Here is a 19,690-nt window from a genome sequence, read left to right on the forward strand (position 1 = left end):
GAAGCCTGGTTGTGCGGCTGTCCACAGGGTCACAAAGAGTCAGACATGACCTAGCAACTGAACAACAACAAAATCAAATATTTAAAGAATTTCCCAAACTCTCCCATAAAATAGCAGAGGAGAGGTGACTTCTTAACTCATGCTATGATACTAGCATTATCCTTGATACAAAAACATCAAAAAAGAAAAAATACAGATGAAAATTCCTTATCTCTATGGAAATAAAAATCCTCAACAAAATACTAGCAACTATGGAATAAATCCAACACCATATTAAACAAAAAAGACTATACACCATGACTAAGTGGAATTCATTCCAGGAATACAAGTGGTTTAACTTACAGAGTTGCTATCACATACAATTAGCCATCTTGTATATTTTGCAAATTGGTTCATAATAACAGTTGAGAGCAACTTAAAAATAAACTGTACTGATGCATAACATGAAACAGTAGTTGGCATATAAAAGTAATAACATAGATATACTAACTCACAAGTGGGAGTGGTTTTACATGTTTTTAATAAAAATTGTAGTTCAACCAAGAATGTGAAAGTTCTCATTGTTTCTTACTAATGAGAGTTAATCCTTACTAATTGAAGTTAATCCTTCAATACTACAATCTGCTTTAATAATTCCTTATATTAAAATTTCCCAGTTCAAGTTACTAAGTACTATGTTGGCTCTGATCAATACAGAACTGATACCAGGAGTGATCTCAGGAGACACTCACACAAAATGGAATTTTAGGATTGGTTTGGCTCTGCCTTTTGATTTGAGTGCAGTGCTGCTCTCCTTGCCAATGTAATCCATGACATGTAGAAACATCACAATTAATGAATCTACCATGTATGAAGCACTAACTGAAACGTGTGTCTTGCTGGCCCAAGAGGCTACAGAACTTGACTATTGTAGCAGTAATGATGAATATAAGGATTGTGGTGTGGAAGAAATTCTTCTGAGTGCCTTTGGGAATTTACAAAGAGGAAATCACAAACTTAGGTCTGTCAGCAAAATCACAGTGTGAGATTTCTCAGCAAAAATCACAGTGTGAGAGCCAGACAATTTCCATGACAGCCCTAAAAGGAGCTCTTATTCATTGCTGCTGTTATGTCTGACACTGATAAAATTCAAACAGACTTCTGTTTCTGGCCAAGGTGGAGTCGTCCCATTTTTTACAATTATTCTCTCTTACAATGAAAATATCCTGAACATAATACACCAAGAAACCATAGAAAGTCTCTGAAAGGTGGAAAGAAGGCAAACTGTCTGTGGGACTACCAAGGCATATAGTACCACTAGAGCAGTGGTGATGATTTCCACTGGTTTTCTTGTTCCCTCTTATACATCTCAGACAGAGTACTGCAGAAGCCTGAAAATAAAACAAAAGCCAAGCTTTTTCCCTCTAGCCAAAGGGCCAAGAAAAGAGTTGCCTAACAGAACCCACTCACCCACTTTGTGCTGTGTGGTAGCAGATGATGGTGCTCTGATTCCCCTACTCATCCACCATTCCTTCCTAGTGAAAGTAGGCAGTGTTTCAGTTTCCCCTGCTGGGTCATGCAACACAAGCAGGGATGTGAATTTCCATCTCTACTCAATAAGAAGCAGAAGGTTCTCTGATTAAGCTACCACAGAAGTGTCAATGGGACTGAGCCAGGAGCTGATTTTTCATCTCTCACCTAGTGGAAGCAAATGGTATTTGGATTCCTCTGCAAAGGCAATGACAGAGGAGTCCTGTGGTGACCTAAGCCTCTCTGATCCCTAGCCTCCCTGATTCCTGTGCTGATCTAAGCCTCACTGATCCGACTGAGCAAGGTAATACAACTCAGCACTCCACTTTCTTTCCATCTTTAGTATCAGTGAGGCCCAGTGGGTAGCTGAACATATTTAGTGATCTGGCAGCAATGAGATTAAATAAGGCAATATAAGGGAGGGCTGGTCTGTAATTTGGTGCCTCCAACCACCTCATGTCAGGGGAGCCCAGTGAGCAGCTAAGTTTCTACCCCCACTGGCAACAATGAGGCAGAGCAAGTGATTCAAGGGAGAGCTAGTTGACACTCCACTTCCCATTTCTTTAGTGTCAGGTGGCCCAGGAGAAGCTGAGCCTCCACAACTCAGCATCAAAAAAGAACTATGGGTGGAAGGCAGGTACTGAGCTACCTTGTTTTCCTGGTATCAGCGAGGCCCAGCAGGGAACTGAGCTTACATGCACAACTGGAGACAATGAGATGGTGTGAGTCAGGGCCCTTTCTCTCAAGGAAGATGTCAATGAGACTGAGGCAGGGACTGACAATGTATCCCACCCATCTACAACAAGGCAAAGTGAGTCAGAACTCCACTTTTTCCAGGGTAGTATCAGCAAAGCCCAGCGAGAAGCAAAACATACACTTCCAACCAGGTTTTCATGTTGCAGCTAAACAATGGGACTGCCTATTTAAAAAGAAAATGAAATAGGTCCAATTGTCCTGAAATATAATATCTCAAGTGTCCAGGCTACAATTGCAAATCTCTCATCATACCAATACCTAGGACAATAACAACTTGAATGAAAAAAAGACAGACACCAACATTGAGAGGAATTAAATACTGGAATGGTCTGATTGGGATTTTAAAGCAGCTATCAATCATCAAAATTACAAATATGCCTGAAACCCAATGAAAAAAATAGAAAAATCTCAGCAAAGAGATAAAAGTTAAGAGAGGGAGAGAGGGAGGAACAGGGAGAAAGACAGAGAAAGGGAGAGAGAGAGAGAAGAATATGGAAATTAGAGAACTGAAAAAATTCAATAACTAAATTTTGTAAATAGCTGTGTGGGATCAATAGTAAAGTGGAAATTAAAAGGACAGAATCAGTGAATCTGAGATCAATAGAGTTTATTCAGTTGACATTAAAAAAATGAACAGAGTCTCAGGATCTCTGAGATAACAATAAAAGAGCTAACATTCCTGAAGAAGAGGAGCGAGAGAGGAACTGAAAAAGTACTTAAAGAAATAATGGCTGAAGCTTTCATAAATTGGGGGGGGGGGGGGGGGAATTAAGCCATAATCATAAAATAAACTGGGCAAATCTCAAATAAGCCTGAAGAAATCCATACCAAGTTACATCATAATTAAACTTAAAATAAAAATCTATAGACAAAGAAAAAACCTTGAAAGCAGACAGAGAAAAAAGACACTTGGAAATTTACTGTCATTTGAATTGATATTCTCCTTAAATAATAGAGATGAAAGGAGAAACAGATGAATCCACAATTATATTAATAGTTCAAGACTTCAACACCCCACTCTTAGAACTACTAAACAGTAAATCAGTAACAATACAGAAGAACAACACAGTCAACTAACAGGACCTAAGTGACATATATAAAACACTCTACTCAAAATCAACAGAATATATATATTTTTCAAGTACCAAAGAAACATTCACTATGAGAAACCATACTGAGTCATAAAATAAGTTCATAAAATTTAAAATTACTGAAATTATACAGAGTATTCTCTCTGATCACAATGTAATAAAACTTGAAATCAATAACAGAAAGACAACAGGAAAATCTCTGAACACTTGAAAATTTTAACAATATATCTAAATAACAGTTGATAAAAGAGGTAGTCTCAAAGGAAAATTTAAAAATATACAGAACTGAATGAAAATGAAAATACAGCCTATCAAAATATTTGAGACAGTTAAAGCAGTGGTGTGAGAAGTTTATAGCACCAAATGCTTATTTCAGGAACAAGGCAAGATCTCAAATCAATTATGTTAGTTTCTACTCCAAGAAACTTAAGAAAAAGAAGAACAAAATATACCCACAGTAAGTAGACAAAGGAAATACTGAAGATAGAGCAGAAATCAATGAAATTGAAAACTGGAAAGCAACAGAGAATATCAATGAAAGAAAAAGTTGGTGCCTCAGAAAAATCAATAGAACGGGTAAACCTCCAGCAAGACTGACAAAGATAAAAATAGACATAAAACATCAATGTGAGTAAAGAAACAGGGACTTTCACTATAGCTCATTTACTCACTAAAATGATAATAAGAGAATACTGTGAACAACTTTATAAGCATAAATTCAAAAACTTAGAAAAAATAGATCAATTTCTCAAAAACAACAAACTTACAAAATTCGACCAAGATGAAATAGACATCTGAAGAGTCCTATAGCCATTTTTTAAAATTGAATTTGTACTTTTATTTATTTTTTTTTTTCCCCATGTTGTGGGGCAGCTTTCCGCCCCCAGGGGGCGCCTGCCGAAGGCCAATGCAAGAACCTTACACTGCCAGCTCTCCTGCTATCCCCTGCGGAGTGAATCTAACATGGCGGACCTGAATTTGTACTTTTAAAAATCCCCTTAAAAAAGAGGATGCCAGGCCCACTGAAGAATTCTATGAAAATTTTAAAGAAGAATTCATTTCAATTATATACAATCTTGTTCAGAAACAGAATACTTCTCACCTCATTTTATGACATCTGTATTATTCTGATATCAATATCAAATCAAGACAGTACAAAACTAAAACTATAGACAAGTATTTCACATGAACTTAGATGCAAAAATCCTCAGCAAAATACTATCAAACTGAATCCAATGATGTATAAAAAGAATTATACACCATAATCAAGTGGAGTTTATTCTAGGTTTGGAAGGCTGGTTCAGATAAAAAAATCAATCAGTGACATTCACCATATCAACAGGCTAAAGAAGAAAAGTCATATGATCATATCTGACTCAGAAAAAGCATCTAATCAAATCCAACATTTACTCGTGATATAAAAATAAAAACTCTCAGGAAACTAGGAGTAGAGGGGAACTTCATCTTGATTATCTACAAAACATCCTACATTTAACATCACAGTTAGTGTTGAGGGACTGAATGTTTTCCTCCTAAAGTCAGGAACATCATCATTCACCATGCTTATTCATTCAGCATAATACTGGAAGTACTAGATGGTACAATAAAGCATACATATAGATGCACAAGCTATAAAAAGGCATACAGTTTGGGAGGAAAAAGAAATAAAATTATCCCTGTTTGCAAATGACATTGTATATTGTATATAGTCTACATAGAAAATCCCAAGGATCTATAGAAATCTTTGAGAATTAATAAGCAAGAACAAAAAGGATCATAGGGTGCAAAACCTATCACATTTTCATATACTAACTAGGAGCATATGGGAAATGAACTGAAAAACACAACACCATTTACAATTACTCCATAGAAAATTAAATTCAGGTGTAAATGTAAAGCTAGCAACTTATGAAAGAAAACCAAAAGTATAAACAAATGGAAAGGCAGAACTTGTTAGGCACTAAATAGGAAAGGTGGTTGCTGACTGAAACAAGCATCTTGAATTACAATTTTGTTATTTGTTCTTTACTTCATATGGGACAAGAAATCTTGGTGGCTCAGATGGTAAAGAATCTGCCTGCAATGCAGGAGACTGGCATTTGATCCCTGTGTCAGGAAGATCCCCTGGTGAAGGAAATGGCAACCCACTTCCTTGGGTTTTCTTGCCTGGAGAATTTCATGGACAGAGGAGACTGGCAGGCTACAGTCCATGGGGTCTTAAAGAGTCAGACACAACTGAGCGATTAACAACAAAAACCAAACTCGTGTGGGACATGGAAGAAGAGTTCAGGAGTCTCCAGAGCTGCTACTATAGGGCTTTGGGTGGAGTGAGCCACAAGCAGCTGCTCAAACCTGAAAGTAAATGTGTCTCTCTTGTGTGGAGATATTAGTATTTTCTATATGTCTCACTGATTCCTCATCCGCCATCTACCCTAACTTCAGCTGCTTCAAATGAGGGATAGGTTCTTCCTATCCTTAAGGAGATCAAAGACTCTAATAGATCAATCTGAATATGCTGGGGGGCCTCAGGGAAGAAAGAGTCTTAAAATTTTAGAGCTGTATGGGATACAGGCAGCCTAGTCCCCGCCCTAACTGGTCCCCTGGGGGAAAAGGCTCTGGACAGGGATGCAGAAGGTGCCATGGACTATAGGGCAGAGCCATCGCTTCATGTAAGGGAGCGTAAATAAAAAGCTTCTGAGCCCAGTGCTCCCCAGACGCCGGAAAGCACACAGGAGGAGATAAGACTGGGGATATGTACCAAAGAGAAAAATTAAATCTCAAATGTGTCAGCCATCTCCTTAACCTAGCATCCAATACTCTCCACCCTTCAATCCTCTCCTTCAAACCCCCAACCGAGAGGTAGCAAGATCTGGAAGCTGTTAACGCCTGCAACAAGCAGATGTTAAGCTCCTGTGTTCCTGTAGGAGAAAAACAAACAACTGTCCACATGTGTCCAATTGAGCCAGTTCAAAGAAACAATGCAGTGGAAAAGAAAAAAATGTAAACGTGACTTTGTGGGTGGGGCCCTTTGGACAGATTTGATGTACAATATATTAAAACAAGACGTTTTTTAATTTATTTCCTCTTTAAATTTTTGGGCCACATCCATGTGGCACATGGAATGCTCGAGCAGGGATCTAACTCATGCCCCCTGTGTTGGAAGCCTGGAATCTTAACCACTGGACCCTGGAAGTCCCTTGATGTACACTTTTACTGTTGTTTTTGCATTAGAATTACTGTAGAACATTATAAGCTCTAATTCCCTGTCTCATAAGTTTGACAGGATATTCACCCCATGGCTGAAGAGCTGCAGGTAGAGAAGAATGTTGGGCCTGACTTTCTTGTCATTAGCCACCAGTGATCAGGTCATGATTTAACACAAGTTCCTCTCACCTTATTCAATTCTTTTGAAATTGGAGATAGTACAAGGTTCTGACACTGATGCCTTTTGCCTATTGGAACCTTTGATAAAGGGACTGGTATTTCTTATGGGTTTGGACTTTGGGTTTTGGCATGGCTACTACAGCTATTACAATACCTTGTTACTGAGCTGTTGTCCAATTAAAGACCTTGTGAGTCTCTTATGTCCATTTTGAGGGTGAGTAACCTTGAATCCATGATGGATAAGGTAGGAAAGGACCAAATAAACCTTCACTTGTGAAATGGATATGTACACTGGAAAATGCAGTAGCATCTCAGCTTTAATTGCAGCTATCTCTGTGGAGGAAATTTTATCTCCCTCTGTGCTGCCTCAAAAAAGCTCAAAGTCACCAGGTCTTTGGGGCTTTCATTTCACAGATGATTCTCTGACTGCTAGGTCCTGGTTTACTAATGCTCCAACTAAATTGAAACTCAATATTGTCCACTAATAGTCTCAGAACCAGCTTGACCAACTATACAGACTGAAAGGGCTTAGGGTTGCTCCTACTGTGGGCAGAATGAAGACTTTTCTTTCCTTCTTTTTTTTTTTTTAAACCCAGTAAAGAAACTCTCTTTGGGGCAGGAAATTGGGAAACTGGAAACAAATTGCAGGTGATGATGAAACTGTTTCACTCATGTAGATGCCCACAAAGAGCTCTCAGTTCAGTTCAGTTCAGTCGCTCAGTCATGTCCAACTCTTTGTGACCCCATGAACTGCAGCATGCCAGGCCTCCCTGTCCATCACTAACTCCCAGAGTCCACCCAAACCCATGCCCATCAAGCCGGTGATGCCGTCCAACCCTCTCATTCAAGTTGTCCCCTTGTCCTCCTGCCCTCAATCTTTCCTAGCATCAGGGTCTTTTCAAATGAGTCAGCTCTTCGCATCAGGTGGCCAAAGTATTGCAGTTTCAGCTTCAACATCAGTCCTTCCAATGAACACTCAGGACTGGTCTCCTTTAGGATGGACTGGTTGGATCTCCTTGCAGTCCAAGGGACTCTCAAGAGCCTTCTCCAACACCACAGTTCAAAAGCATCAATTCTTCAGCACTCAGCTTTCTTCACAGTCCAACTCTCACATCCATACATGACCACTGGAAAAACCATAGCCTTGACTAGATGGACCTTTGTTGGCAAAGTAATGTCTCTGCTTTTTAATATGCTGTCTAGGTTGGTCATAACTTTCCTTCCAAGGAGTGTCTTTTAATTTCATGGCTGCAATCACCATCTGCAGTGATTTTGGAGCCCCCAAAAATAAAGTCAGCCACTGTTTCCACTGTTTCCCCATCTATTTCCCATGAAGTGATGGAACCAGATGCCATGATTTTAGTTTTCTGAATGTTGAGCTTTAAGCCAATTTTTTCACTCTCCTCTTTCACTTTCATCAAGAGGCTCTTTAGTTCTTCTTCACTTTCTACCATAACCTCTCTAAGACCAACTGGAATCAGCTCCCAGCATCCAGGTTGCAACAAATGTTGCCTGGATTCATCGCCTTTCTGAACGTGGCAACATGTCCACCTCCACAGACTGAGCATAAAGGGAAAAGACTGTTTCTGATGCAGAAGTTATTGCTGCATGCCACACCTGTGACTCCTGTCAAAGCCAGGCTTGAACCAGCCATTTCAGGGCCTGTGGACACACACGTGCCTGTGAGCATGTGTGCAGGAAGGCAGTGCAGGCAACCTTGGAAACAGGCTGGGCAGGCTGGGTGGGGTTAAGGGTGTCTGTGAGGCTAGAGTTCTTTTAAGGAGCAGCAGCCCTGGACCTGCATTTGTCTCTCGCTGGTGAGCCCACATTACATGGAGCATGGCCTCCCTGCCCACTCCTGGCAGGTGCCAGCTTCAGTATTTGACCTCTTCTGGGGACTATCTGGCACCTTACCACTGCTGACATTTTCTTCTGGTTCCTGAAACAACCAACTCCAGCCACATGAGTCCATTTCACATGTATGGCTTTCTGGACCATTTCCAGTTTGACAATCTGCACCTTTATATGGCAGAAGGTACTCAACACAGACTGGTAATCTTCAGATCTCAATGGCATATTTAAATTATGGCCATTGAGATATTGCCATATTAATGATGCCTTATTAATAAGGATGCCATATTAAATGATGGCACATCTGCCATCACATATGAGAGGAGGAATGGATAATTGGTTTAAAGCAGAGACATTGAGCACCAGTCAGGAAGTGTGTGCCCAGTAAGGACCTCAGAAGGTGCCCCTCAGAGCCTGGCCCTGGGGAGGATCTGGGCCTTGTTGACTGCCTGGCGCCATCTGCCCAAGGTAACATTCCCCATAAAAACCTCAGGTTCTTAACCATTTCCTCTGAGGTATTATCTTTTAGACCATTGCTCTCCTAGTCAGGACTTAAATGTTTAGCATCCTTGCAAAATTACTTGGGAATGCAAGCCATGTGGCACAGCCAAAATAAAATTTTTTTAACGTGTATGTAAGGATATGGAAAAATAGGAACCATCATACACTTCAGGTGAGGATGAAAAATGGTGAAGTCACTGTGAAAAAAAAGTGGCAGTTCCTCAAAATATTAACCATAGAATTACCATGAGAATCAGCAATTCCTAGGTAAATACCCAAGAATAACAAAAACATGTTCAAACAAATCTTATACATGAATATTTATAGCAATGTTATTCACAATAGCTAACAGATGGAAACAACCCAAACGTCCATCACCTGATGACGGGATAAAGAAAATGTGGTATAAAACAAAAATATTCCACATAACAGAATATTATTCAGTCATAAAAAAGGATGAAGTATTAATACATGCTAAAACATGGATGAATTTTGAAAAACATTATGCTAATGGGAAGGAAATCAGTCACAAGAGACCATATATTGTTTGATTTCATTTATATGGAAACAATAGATTAGTAGTTGCATGGGATTGGGGGATGAAGGCACCGGGGATGACTGCTAAAGCATATGGCATTTGTTTTGAGTTGATGAAAGTGTTCTGTAATTGACTGTGGTGATGATCACTCTTATCTGTGAATACACTGAAAATGACTGAATTGTACAATTGTGCACTTTAAATGAATGAGTTGTATGTTACATGAATTGTATCTCAATAAAACTGCTATTTTTGGCACTTCCCTGGTGATCCAGTGCTTAAGACTCTGCACTTCCAATATATGGGGCATGGGTTTGATCCCTGGTCAGGAATTAAGATCCCATATGCCATGCAGTGCAGCCGAAGGGAAAAAAAAAAATATTATTTTTTTTAAATGATAAGAATATGTTCAGTTCAGTTCAGTCGTTCAGTCGTGTCCGACTCTTTAAGATGATTCAAAAGCTAACCTATGATAGCTCTTGATGCCCAAAGATAGAACACTTTGAACAACATAATAATATAGTAGTACTGAATGAAGTGAAAAGAGTGGGAGAAAAGGAACTGACCTAAAAAAGTGGGGAGCAACAACATAAATGAATCTTACATGAATTTTGCTAAGCCAAACCCAGGAAATACACATAATTCCATGTGACATTCTGAAAAGGGTAAAATTACAGAAAGAAAACAGATCAGAGGGTGTACCAGAGCAGGGTGAGCACAGCCCTTAGTAGGCAGCCATTGCTGTGCCTCATTACTCTGCACTCTGATACCAGGCAATAGATCTTGCTCAGCCATTGTTCGATGCTTCAGGGGGCCCTTCCCACAACCAACCGTCAGTAAGTGACCGTTAGTTGTCCTGCTCAGCTATTGTTCAGTGCCACAATGGGCCCTGCCTACAAGTAACTGTTAATAAGGGACTGTTAGGGAAGTGATTCAGCCAAGGCTCAGTGGTGTGGTGGTCACCGGGTGGTGAGTGAGCTAAGAGTCAGATTCAGGTATTCTCCTTGAGGCCCTCCGGCTCATCCAGCCTTGGGCTGGAAGGCCCAGGGAACAGAGTGGGGACTATGTTCTGTAGGGCCCCAGAGCCCTTGCTAAGGCCCTCCACTAGGTATTGGCCCAGGTATTGAGGTAGCAGTGAACCTCTCCCCGATCCCTGTCTCTGAGACCTAATAGCAGTGGCCGTCTGTTTTGGTCACAGTCTCTGAGACATGATTTTCCCATTTAGGCACCCTGAATAGATTGAGGGCCAGTTGGGCTGGGTGCCTCACTCCCTCAGGGATGACAACTGGGTAGGGTGTGGGAACCTGGCCTGAAGGAAATACCAAATGAGATCTGCCTCCTGTTAGCCAGGACTGGGACCTTGGAGGCTGAAAGCTATGCCTTGGGATTTTACCCTTTCTTTCAGGACAGAGAATAACATTCGTTTGGTAGAGATTTACAGGAACATCTGCCATGACCTGACCTCAAGAAGATCCTACAGCAAGAAATTTGCAACAACCACACCCATCCCTCACCTTTTGCTTTTAAAGGGGCTTGCCAAAAGCTTTCAGTAACTTTGGGATTCTGAGGGCATCAGTCACCCATCTCCTTGTATGAATCTGAATTAAGCCTTTCTCTGTTCTAAACTCTGTTTTAGTATTGATGGGCCTCACTGTGTGTCAAGCAGAGACTTGTGATTCAGTAACGGGTTGAATAACCATGGTTGTGTTAGGCAGTTAGATTAGGAAAAAGGAGTCCAAAATGGTGGTGGCTAAAAGACAAAGAAAGGAAAAAGCCCATGAAGATGGAACAAAAGAAAATCTGCAGATGGAGTGAGAACCTCAGGTGAAACAAACAGCCCTCCTGGCTAGCCCAGTTTACATAGGGCAGGCTCAGGGGGAGGAGACAAAACATAAAAAGAGGAGCCAGGATTGAGCCTCTCTCCTTTTTGGGTAAGCCCACCCTCACGCCTCGCGGATGTACTATCTTTTGCTTGCCAGATAAAACTGACCTGTAACCGAGCTGTAACACAGGTCTGCCATTTCAATCTTTGCTGTGGCGAGACAGAACCAAGGAAATGACACACTCCCCCCAACATATCTGGTACCTTAAATCCGACATGTCTCAGATTTAACCTGGCTGAAACAACCCCAGCTCAGCCCCATCGAGGCAGAGACCAAGCACAGCAGAAGCCCAACTTGGTGAAATCTCACATGGTGGAAGCTGAATGCAAAGGAAGCCCAGTGCAGTGGAAGTGATGAGAAGCCTAGGATGCTGGCAACTGGGACAAGAACAAACAGCAGAAAGCTCACGTGGCTCAGTCTCAGATTCCAGAAGACCTCCGGTTAAGGTAGGAGGTTCTCACCCCCATGTCTGGAAGGACATATGGCTAACAAAATCTTAATTCCTTTCCAATCTCTCATTTCTTGTTTCCTCAAATTCCCTGCAAACAGACGAGCAGCAGTGGGTGCAATTGAGGGACTCTGGCAGGGGCTACTCCCCAGTGTGTCCCAAAGGCTCTGCTGTCTGCTGCACCCTAGGAGCTGTTGCCCAGGCGGGTGAGGGTTCTTCTGTCCCTAACCTCCTTTGTGCCAGTGATCAAGCCAATGAAAATAGTGTGCACAGGTCAGGTATATAGCAGATTTTCCAGCAAGTTTTGAAAGGGGTTCCTCGGCACGTTTTTCCCACTGCTTTTTCCTCCCATCCTTCAGTTCCTCTCTCCATCTATGCCACTGTTTACAAAGTATAGAGCAGGTCATCATCTTTCCATTTCTGAAAGTTGTGTTTGAAACTGTTTACCTAAGACTGGGACTCAAACCCACGCGGCAGGTACTATGTGCTATGCTCAGTCACTCAGTTGGCTTCTACCAGGACTTGAGCTAAGCGAAAGCCCATGGTGCCTCGTTTCAGGACCTAATGAAGCTCAGGTTCTTGATGTCTCATTGCAAAAAGAATTCAGTGAGAGACACAGCAATAGGTAAGAGGTAGATTTGTTTGGATTCAGAGAGAAGCACAGTCCACAGAGTGTGTGCCATTACAGAGGGTGAGTGTGGCAGCCATGAAATGTGTGCTTAGTTTTTGAGAGCTGGGTGATTTCATATGCTAATGAGTGGGAGGATCATTCCAACAATTGGGGAACCACCCAGTCCTTGGTCTTTTGATAGGGCCTTGGAACTGTTCTGTTGCCTCTGGGTATGTTATTTAGCTTGCAGATTGAGGATCAAGGTTTAGTTAAATTTGACTTGTCTGCTATCTTGGACCCATTTTATTTTAATCATTTTATGCTATGCCCTTGGGCTATGTTATTCTTTCAAAAGTTGCGCCCTGCCCCCTTCAGTCCTGTTTCAGGCTCTTTTCATGAGGCCCATCTGGGCCCACAATATTGCGTCTATAATCTTCTGGCAGGACCACCAGAAGACAGCTGGCCCTTGGGAGGGAAATACTGTATACCCCTCTAGAGATTCAGGCCTTCATCTTCCACGTTTCCTACATGTGTGACAACAGCCCCTCTCAGTGGACCTGCTAGGGTGGGTGAGGCACACAATACCTGCCAGAAGTCCATCTGTGGGTGGCATCCCTTCAAGGGCAACTGGGCTTCCAGGGACAATGTTTATTACCTTGGGAGTTAGCCCTTCAGGCTGTTTGGGCCCAAACCCTTACCACCCTTCTCCTAAAGTTACAAACATACCCTCAGATCAAATCTCCACTCCACTTTTAGGGAACATCTGGTCTGTTGCCTATTATCAATTTGTCCTTAAGCCACTTACTAACTCCTACAACCAGGACTCTGCACCCATGTAGGCAACAATGCTCCACCAAGTTTATTATTAAAATATTCTTAATGCCCCTAACAGGACCAGATAACCCACTCATTTGTCATTACTTCTGTTATTACCTAAAGTGGGCCTATTACAATGAAATGTTTACCATTGGAAACATCCTAAACTGCTCTTATTGAGGACTAGAGGAGGAAATTATACTATCTCAGAGCAATAAGAGGATAAGGCTTATGGCTATTTTGCCAGGTTCAGTCTCAGGCCACAGGCTTGGATTGCTTTACATCATGGTACCTATTCCCATCCGTGGTGAAGAAACTGGCAATGAGTTAAGATTACAACCCCTTAATCCTACCCAGCACTAGTCATGCTGGAGACTTGGGGATGCCCAACTCCAGCCTGGGATCCCAGGAGGTCGACCTGCCTCGACCTGCCTAGGGATCTGGTCCCTGGGAGGTTGTCGTGCCTCAGCCTGCTCGGAGATCCACCAGCCTGGGGTCCCAGGAGCTTAACCTGCCTTGACATGCCTAGGGATCTGGTCCCTGGGAGGTTGTCACACCTCAACCTGCTCAGGGATCCGCCAGTCCAGGGGTCCCAGGAGGTCGACCTGCCTAGGAACCAGGTCCTCGGGAGGTTGTCACACCTCAACCTACTCAGGAATCTGCCAGTCCAAGGGTCCCAGGAAGTCGACATGCCTCCACCTGCCCAGGGACCCAATTCTCAGGAGGCTGACTTGCCTCAACCTGCCCAGGGCTTTGATCTCCAGGAGGGTGTTATGCCTCAATCTGCCTGGGGATCTGCACCCGACCCAGGGATGCCCAGCTCTCAGGTTGCAACAGTACTAGGTAGGATAAACTTCAGAAAAACTCACCCCTAAGGAAGTCCACCCATGGAAATAGAAGGAAGCCTATTAGTTGTGGGAATGTGCCCGGTCTCAGCAATAACTCAGGAGTCTAACAAGAACATCATCGCCTTTCTGGAAAGTCTAACAGAGGCCCTCCAAAAGTTTACCAATCTGGACTTAAAGACTCTTACGAGGGACAGGTGATTTTAAAGGACAGATTCCTTTCCCAAAGTGCATCAGACATCAGGATAAAATTACAACGGCTAGAGAAGCAGGACCTTGCTGCCTCTTTAGATGAGATGGTCCAGACAGCCATAAATACCTTTTATAACAGAACAGGAGAGGGAGGCCAAGGCCCAGGAAAGGGAGAAAAGGAAAGAGACAAGGCATGCCCAGATGCTGGCCGCCATCCAGGGAAGCCCTATGGCAAACTCCGAGTACTCAAAGGACAAGGCATGAGGTAAATGCCTAATCTGTATACAGGCGGGACTTTGGGCCAAAGAGTGTCCAAACCGTGGCAAGTCTCCTAAAATGGCTTGCTACAAATGCCATCAATTGGGACACTGGACAGTACACTGTCCTTGGGACCTAAGAGCCTCAAGGTTAAGCACCGAGCTTTCCCTCACGATGGTTGACAGGACTGAAGTGGCTCACTCCAGCCAGCCCACCTGTCACAGATAACCATCATGGGGCTGGAGCCAAGAGTGCAGCAAGATGTGCCAGGTAGGTCTGAGAATTTCTTGGTTGACACAAGGGCTACCTACTCTGTCCTGACCTCCTATTCTGGAGCCTTCTCCTCCCAAACCCGTACCATTGTGGGTGCTACAGGAAAAACAATTACAAAAAGATTCACCCAAGCACTTCTTTGTTGCTTGGATGGACAAATATTTTCCCACCAGTTTCTGGTGGTCCCTGAGTGTCCTACTCCTTTATTGGGAAGAGATCTTTCTCTGCTTTCGAAATCTTGCAGCTATTGCAGTCCTGATAGAAGATGCTTTAAAACTTTCTCTTGGGGGCAAACTATTTTTACCAACTACCAAATGAAACAACTCCTGAATGGGAGAAGCCATTTATAGGTGTCTGATCAAAGGATCCACAGATATCAAGTAGTGCTGATGGAAAATCCGGGCCTCACTATATCCCCTTGTGAGGTTCTTAACCCAGCTATCCTCCTGTCTACCCCCAAGGGCTCTCTCCCTTCACTCTTGCCTAGAAACTTTGGACCATTGTTCAAAACCCCAAGAGAGATTGTCAGAAGATTTTCTGACCAATTCTGAGCAAATCTGGCACACTGATGGAAGCACCTTTGTCTTGGATGGAAAAAGAAGAGCCAGATATGCAGTAGTCTCCGATTTTGAGATCATAGAGGCTAAACCTTTGCCACCGGTACTTCAGCCCAATTGGCTGAGCTCATAGCCCTGATTCAAGCTTTAGAGCTGGGAAAAAGAAAGAGTAGCCATTTACACTGACTCCAAGTATGCCTTTCTGGTGCTACCTGCACATGCCGCTATTTGGAAAGAAAGAGGCTACTTGACCACCCCAGGGTTCCAAATCAAGTATGGTGATCAAATCCTTAGGCTCTTGGAGGCAGTCCATCTGCCCGCTGAGATTTCAGTCTCCCATTGCAGAGGACACCAAAAAGGGAGCACGGAAGTGGCACAAGGGACCAAGCAGCCAATCAGGCAGCTAAGAGAGCAGCATTACAGAACCATGACCTAATAGGGGTTGCCACCTTAGTTCCGCAGACTAATTTGCCAGGAACTCCTTCATATATTGAAAGTGAGACTCTTAAAGCTAAGAGTGAGGACTTTCAAGAAGACGATATGGGGTGGTTCCAAAAGGAGGGACTCCTTGACTCTTTTCTGCCTGGGAACTTCCACTGGAAGTTGGTTAACTCCTTACATGCCACCACTCATTTAGGGGAGAAGGCCCTCCAAAGATTACTAGAAAGGTCCTTCAGAGGAACAGGCCTCCAAAATGACTATAAGTCAAGTGGTTTCCAATTGTTCCACTTGCCAATAACAACTCCAAGGAGCTAGAAGACTCCAGTTGACCCAGGCTGTCCAACAGCGTGGGACATACCCAGGAGAGGACTGGCAGATGGACTTCACACAGATGCCAGTTTCTCAAGAGTATAAATACCTACTAGTCATGATAGACGCATTCACAGGGTGGACTGAAGATTTTTCCACCTGGACTGAGAAGGCTGAGGAGGTAGTATAAAAAAAAAAAAAAACTGCTAGATGAAATCATTCCAAGATTTGGTCTGCCCAGGTCATTACAAAGGGACAATGGGACATCATTTACTTCTAAGGTCACCCAAGGAGTCTCTAAAGCATTGGGCATTACTTATTGCCTCCATTGTGCCTGGAGGCCTCAGTCTTCAGGCAAAGTAGAAAGAGCCAACCAATTCTTAAAATCACCAATAACAAAGATAACACAGGAGACTTCCCTTGAATGGAAGAAGCCTTTACCCATAGCTCTCCTCCACACTCATATTGCCCCTAAGGAATAGGTTGGTCTTAGCCCTTATGAGATGCTATATGGGAGACATTTTGTTTATATCAATGACCTCTTCCTAGATCCAGAGGCTCAAGCCCTCTGGTCTTACACCATGGCCACTGGGCAATTCCAACAAGAAATACCCTTGTGGGGTGTCAACCAGGACCCAAAAGATTCTAAAGAGCCACCATTATATGCTCCAGGGACTCAAGTCCTAATTAAAGTCTGGAAAGATGGATCCCCAAAGGCTCAACTCCAGCCTACACGGAAGGGCCCCTACCCTGTTATACTTTCTACCCCCACAGCAGACAAGGTTCCAGGGCACAACTCTTGGATTCACTACTCAAGAGTAAAGCCATGGAAGAAAATATAAGAGGGCACTCAGTACACCTGTGAGCCCTGGGAAATCTCAGATATCTATCAGATCACATCAGATCAGATCAGTCGTGTCCAACTCTTTGCGACCCCATGAATCGCAGCACCCCAGGCCTCCCTGTCCATCACCAACTCCCGGTGTTCACTCAGACTCACGTCCATCGAGTCAGTGATGCCATGCAGCCATCTCATCCTCTGTCGTCCCCTCCTCCTCCTGCCCCCAATCCCTCCCAGCATCAGAGTCTTTTCCAATGAGTCAACTCTTCGCATGAGGTGGCCAAAGTACTGGAGTTGCAGCTTTAGCATCATTCCTTCCAAAGAAAGCCCAGGGCTGATTTCCTTCAGAATGGACTGGTTGGATCTCCTTGCAGTCCAAGGGACTCTCAAGAGTCTTCTCCAACACCACAGTTCAAAAGCATCAATTCTTCGGCGCTCCAATTCTTCGGCGCTTGGCCTTCTTCACAGTCCAACTCTCACATCCATACATGACCACAGGAAAAACCATAGCCTTGACTAGACGAAACTTTGTTGGCAAAGTAACGTCTCTGCTTTTGAATATGCTATCTAGGTTTGTCATAACTTTCCTTCCAAGGAGTAAGCGTCTTTTAATTTCATGGCTGCAGTCACCATCTGTAGTGATTTTGGAGCCCAGAAAAATAAAGTCTGACACTGTTTCCACTGTTTCCCCATCTATTTCCCATGAAGTGGTGGGACCGGATGCCATGATCTTCGTTTTCTGAATGTTGAGCTTTAAGCCAACTTTTTCACTCTCCACTTTCACTTTCATCAAGAGGCTTTTGAGTTCCTCTTCACTTTGTGCCATAAGGGTGGTGTCATCTGCATATCTGAGGTTATTGATATTTCTCCTGGCAATCTTGATTCTAGCTTGTGTTTCTTCCAGATATCTATCCAGGACTACAAAGAGTGTCATTCTAATGAACATTCTCAATTTAAGTTTCCAGGAATAAGGTTTCTCAGGATAGCTCTAAAGAGCCAACACAGCTTGACAGTGGTTGTACTCCAAAACAGATAGAAGATAGATTTCCTGATCCCTGAACAAGGAGGGACTTGAGGCGTCTTGAATGAGACGTGTTGTTGCTGGGTAAATACCTCCAGAAAAGTTAAAGAAAGTCTCACAGTCCTCAAAAAAAAATTAAGATCCTATGGGATGTCAAAGAACGAGCTGGAGAGTCCTCAAGGTGGCTATAATCTCTCTTTGGGGGATCCTTCTTCTGGCGAAGGGGAATTTGGAGTTGGCTAATGCATCTACTAACCCATGTTATCACCATATTAATGCTGCTTATGACTGCTCCATATATTAGCAATTGTCTAACCCATTTTGTCTGCTCAGGTCAACAAGCTACAACATGCAATGCCACTTCAACAAGGATATAGAAAACTACACCCAACCACAGAAAATATCATTCACCCTTAGATGAACACTGCTATAAGGACTCTGACGCTTGAGACTAGCAAGAGAGGGAGGCCCAATGCCCCTCGTCATCCCAGCTCAGCAGGAAGTAGCCAGAGAGATCTCGACACCCCTATTCCCAAAGAATTGGGCCTCCCATCTCTTGAGGGGGGAATGTTAGGTAGTTAGAATAGGAAAAAAGAGTCCAAAATGGCAGTGGCTAAAAGACAAAGGAAAAAGCTCGTGAAAATGGAACAAAAGAAAATCTGAGGACCAGAGTGAGTACCACAGGTGAAACAAACAGACCTCCTGGCTAGCCCCATTTACACAGGACAGGCTCAGCGGAAGGAGACAAAACGTTTTTATAAAAAGAGGAGCCAACATTGAACCTCTGTCCTTTTTGGGTCAGCGTGTCTTCACATCTCCAGGATGTACCATCCTTTGCTCGCCAAATAAAACTGGGCTGTAACAAAGCTGTAACACTGATCTGCCATTTCAGATCTTTGCATTGAGACAGAACCGAGGAAATTACACACTCCCCCGACAGTTGGGAATAAAACAAATATCCATACTGATATAAATAAATGATGTTATAAATACATTTGGGGAATGAAAATCTTCTCTTATAGAAGATTTCCAATTAATAAAGAAGAAAAAGGTGAAATATTAAATTGGAATACCACAGTAATAAGTGTTGCGTGCAAGATCCACCAATGAAAGGTAAAATTAGTGGCCAAAAGTCTAAGCAGGAAGAGTATATCTGCGTAACCTCAGAGTTTCTCAACCCAAATTTACTACTAAATGTGGCAGTTTAAAAATATCACCCTAAATTTGAGATGCAGCTTATTTCTGCCCCCGCTGAGTGCACTAGACTTTGTAACCAGTGTATACACTGCACTTCTAAGTATAGATTGGAAAGGGAAAAATCCTAAAGATAATGGAGAAACTTGTCAGACACGACCTTAACGAAGTAACCAAGGCTAATATAAGTTATGTTGATAATCATGTGTCCCCTCATATATAGGAAGGACACATCCTCTCTGAGATATTTCTAAAAATTTAAAACCTTAGTCCAATCAGGAGAAAATATCAGACAAACTTAAATTCAGTGACACTCTTCAAAATATGTGACCACTAGTCTTCAAACATCTGAAGGTAATAAAAGACAAAGAC

At 42.8% G+C, this 19,690-nt stretch overlaps 1 protein-coding gene across 2 annotated transcripts in view; it reads right to left on the reverse strand.

Annotated features, from left to right (window-relative positions):
* The window catches only part of LOC109553937 (zinc finger protein 33B-like), a 54,259-nt gene that overhangs the window by 33,470 nt on the left and 1,099 nt on the right, over positions 1-19,690 (reverse strand). The gene's annotated exons all lie outside the window — the stretch shown is intronic.

The sequence above is a fragment of the Bos indicus genome, chromosome 28 (assembly GCF_029378745.1).
Source record: "Bos indicus isolate NIAB-ARS_2022 breed Sahiwal x Tharparkar chromosome 28, NIAB-ARS_B.indTharparkar_mat_pri_1.0, whole genome shotgun sequence".
Classification (NCBI taxonomy): domain Eukaryota; kingdom Metazoa; phylum Chordata; class Mammalia; order Artiodactyla; family Bovidae; genus Bos; species Bos indicus.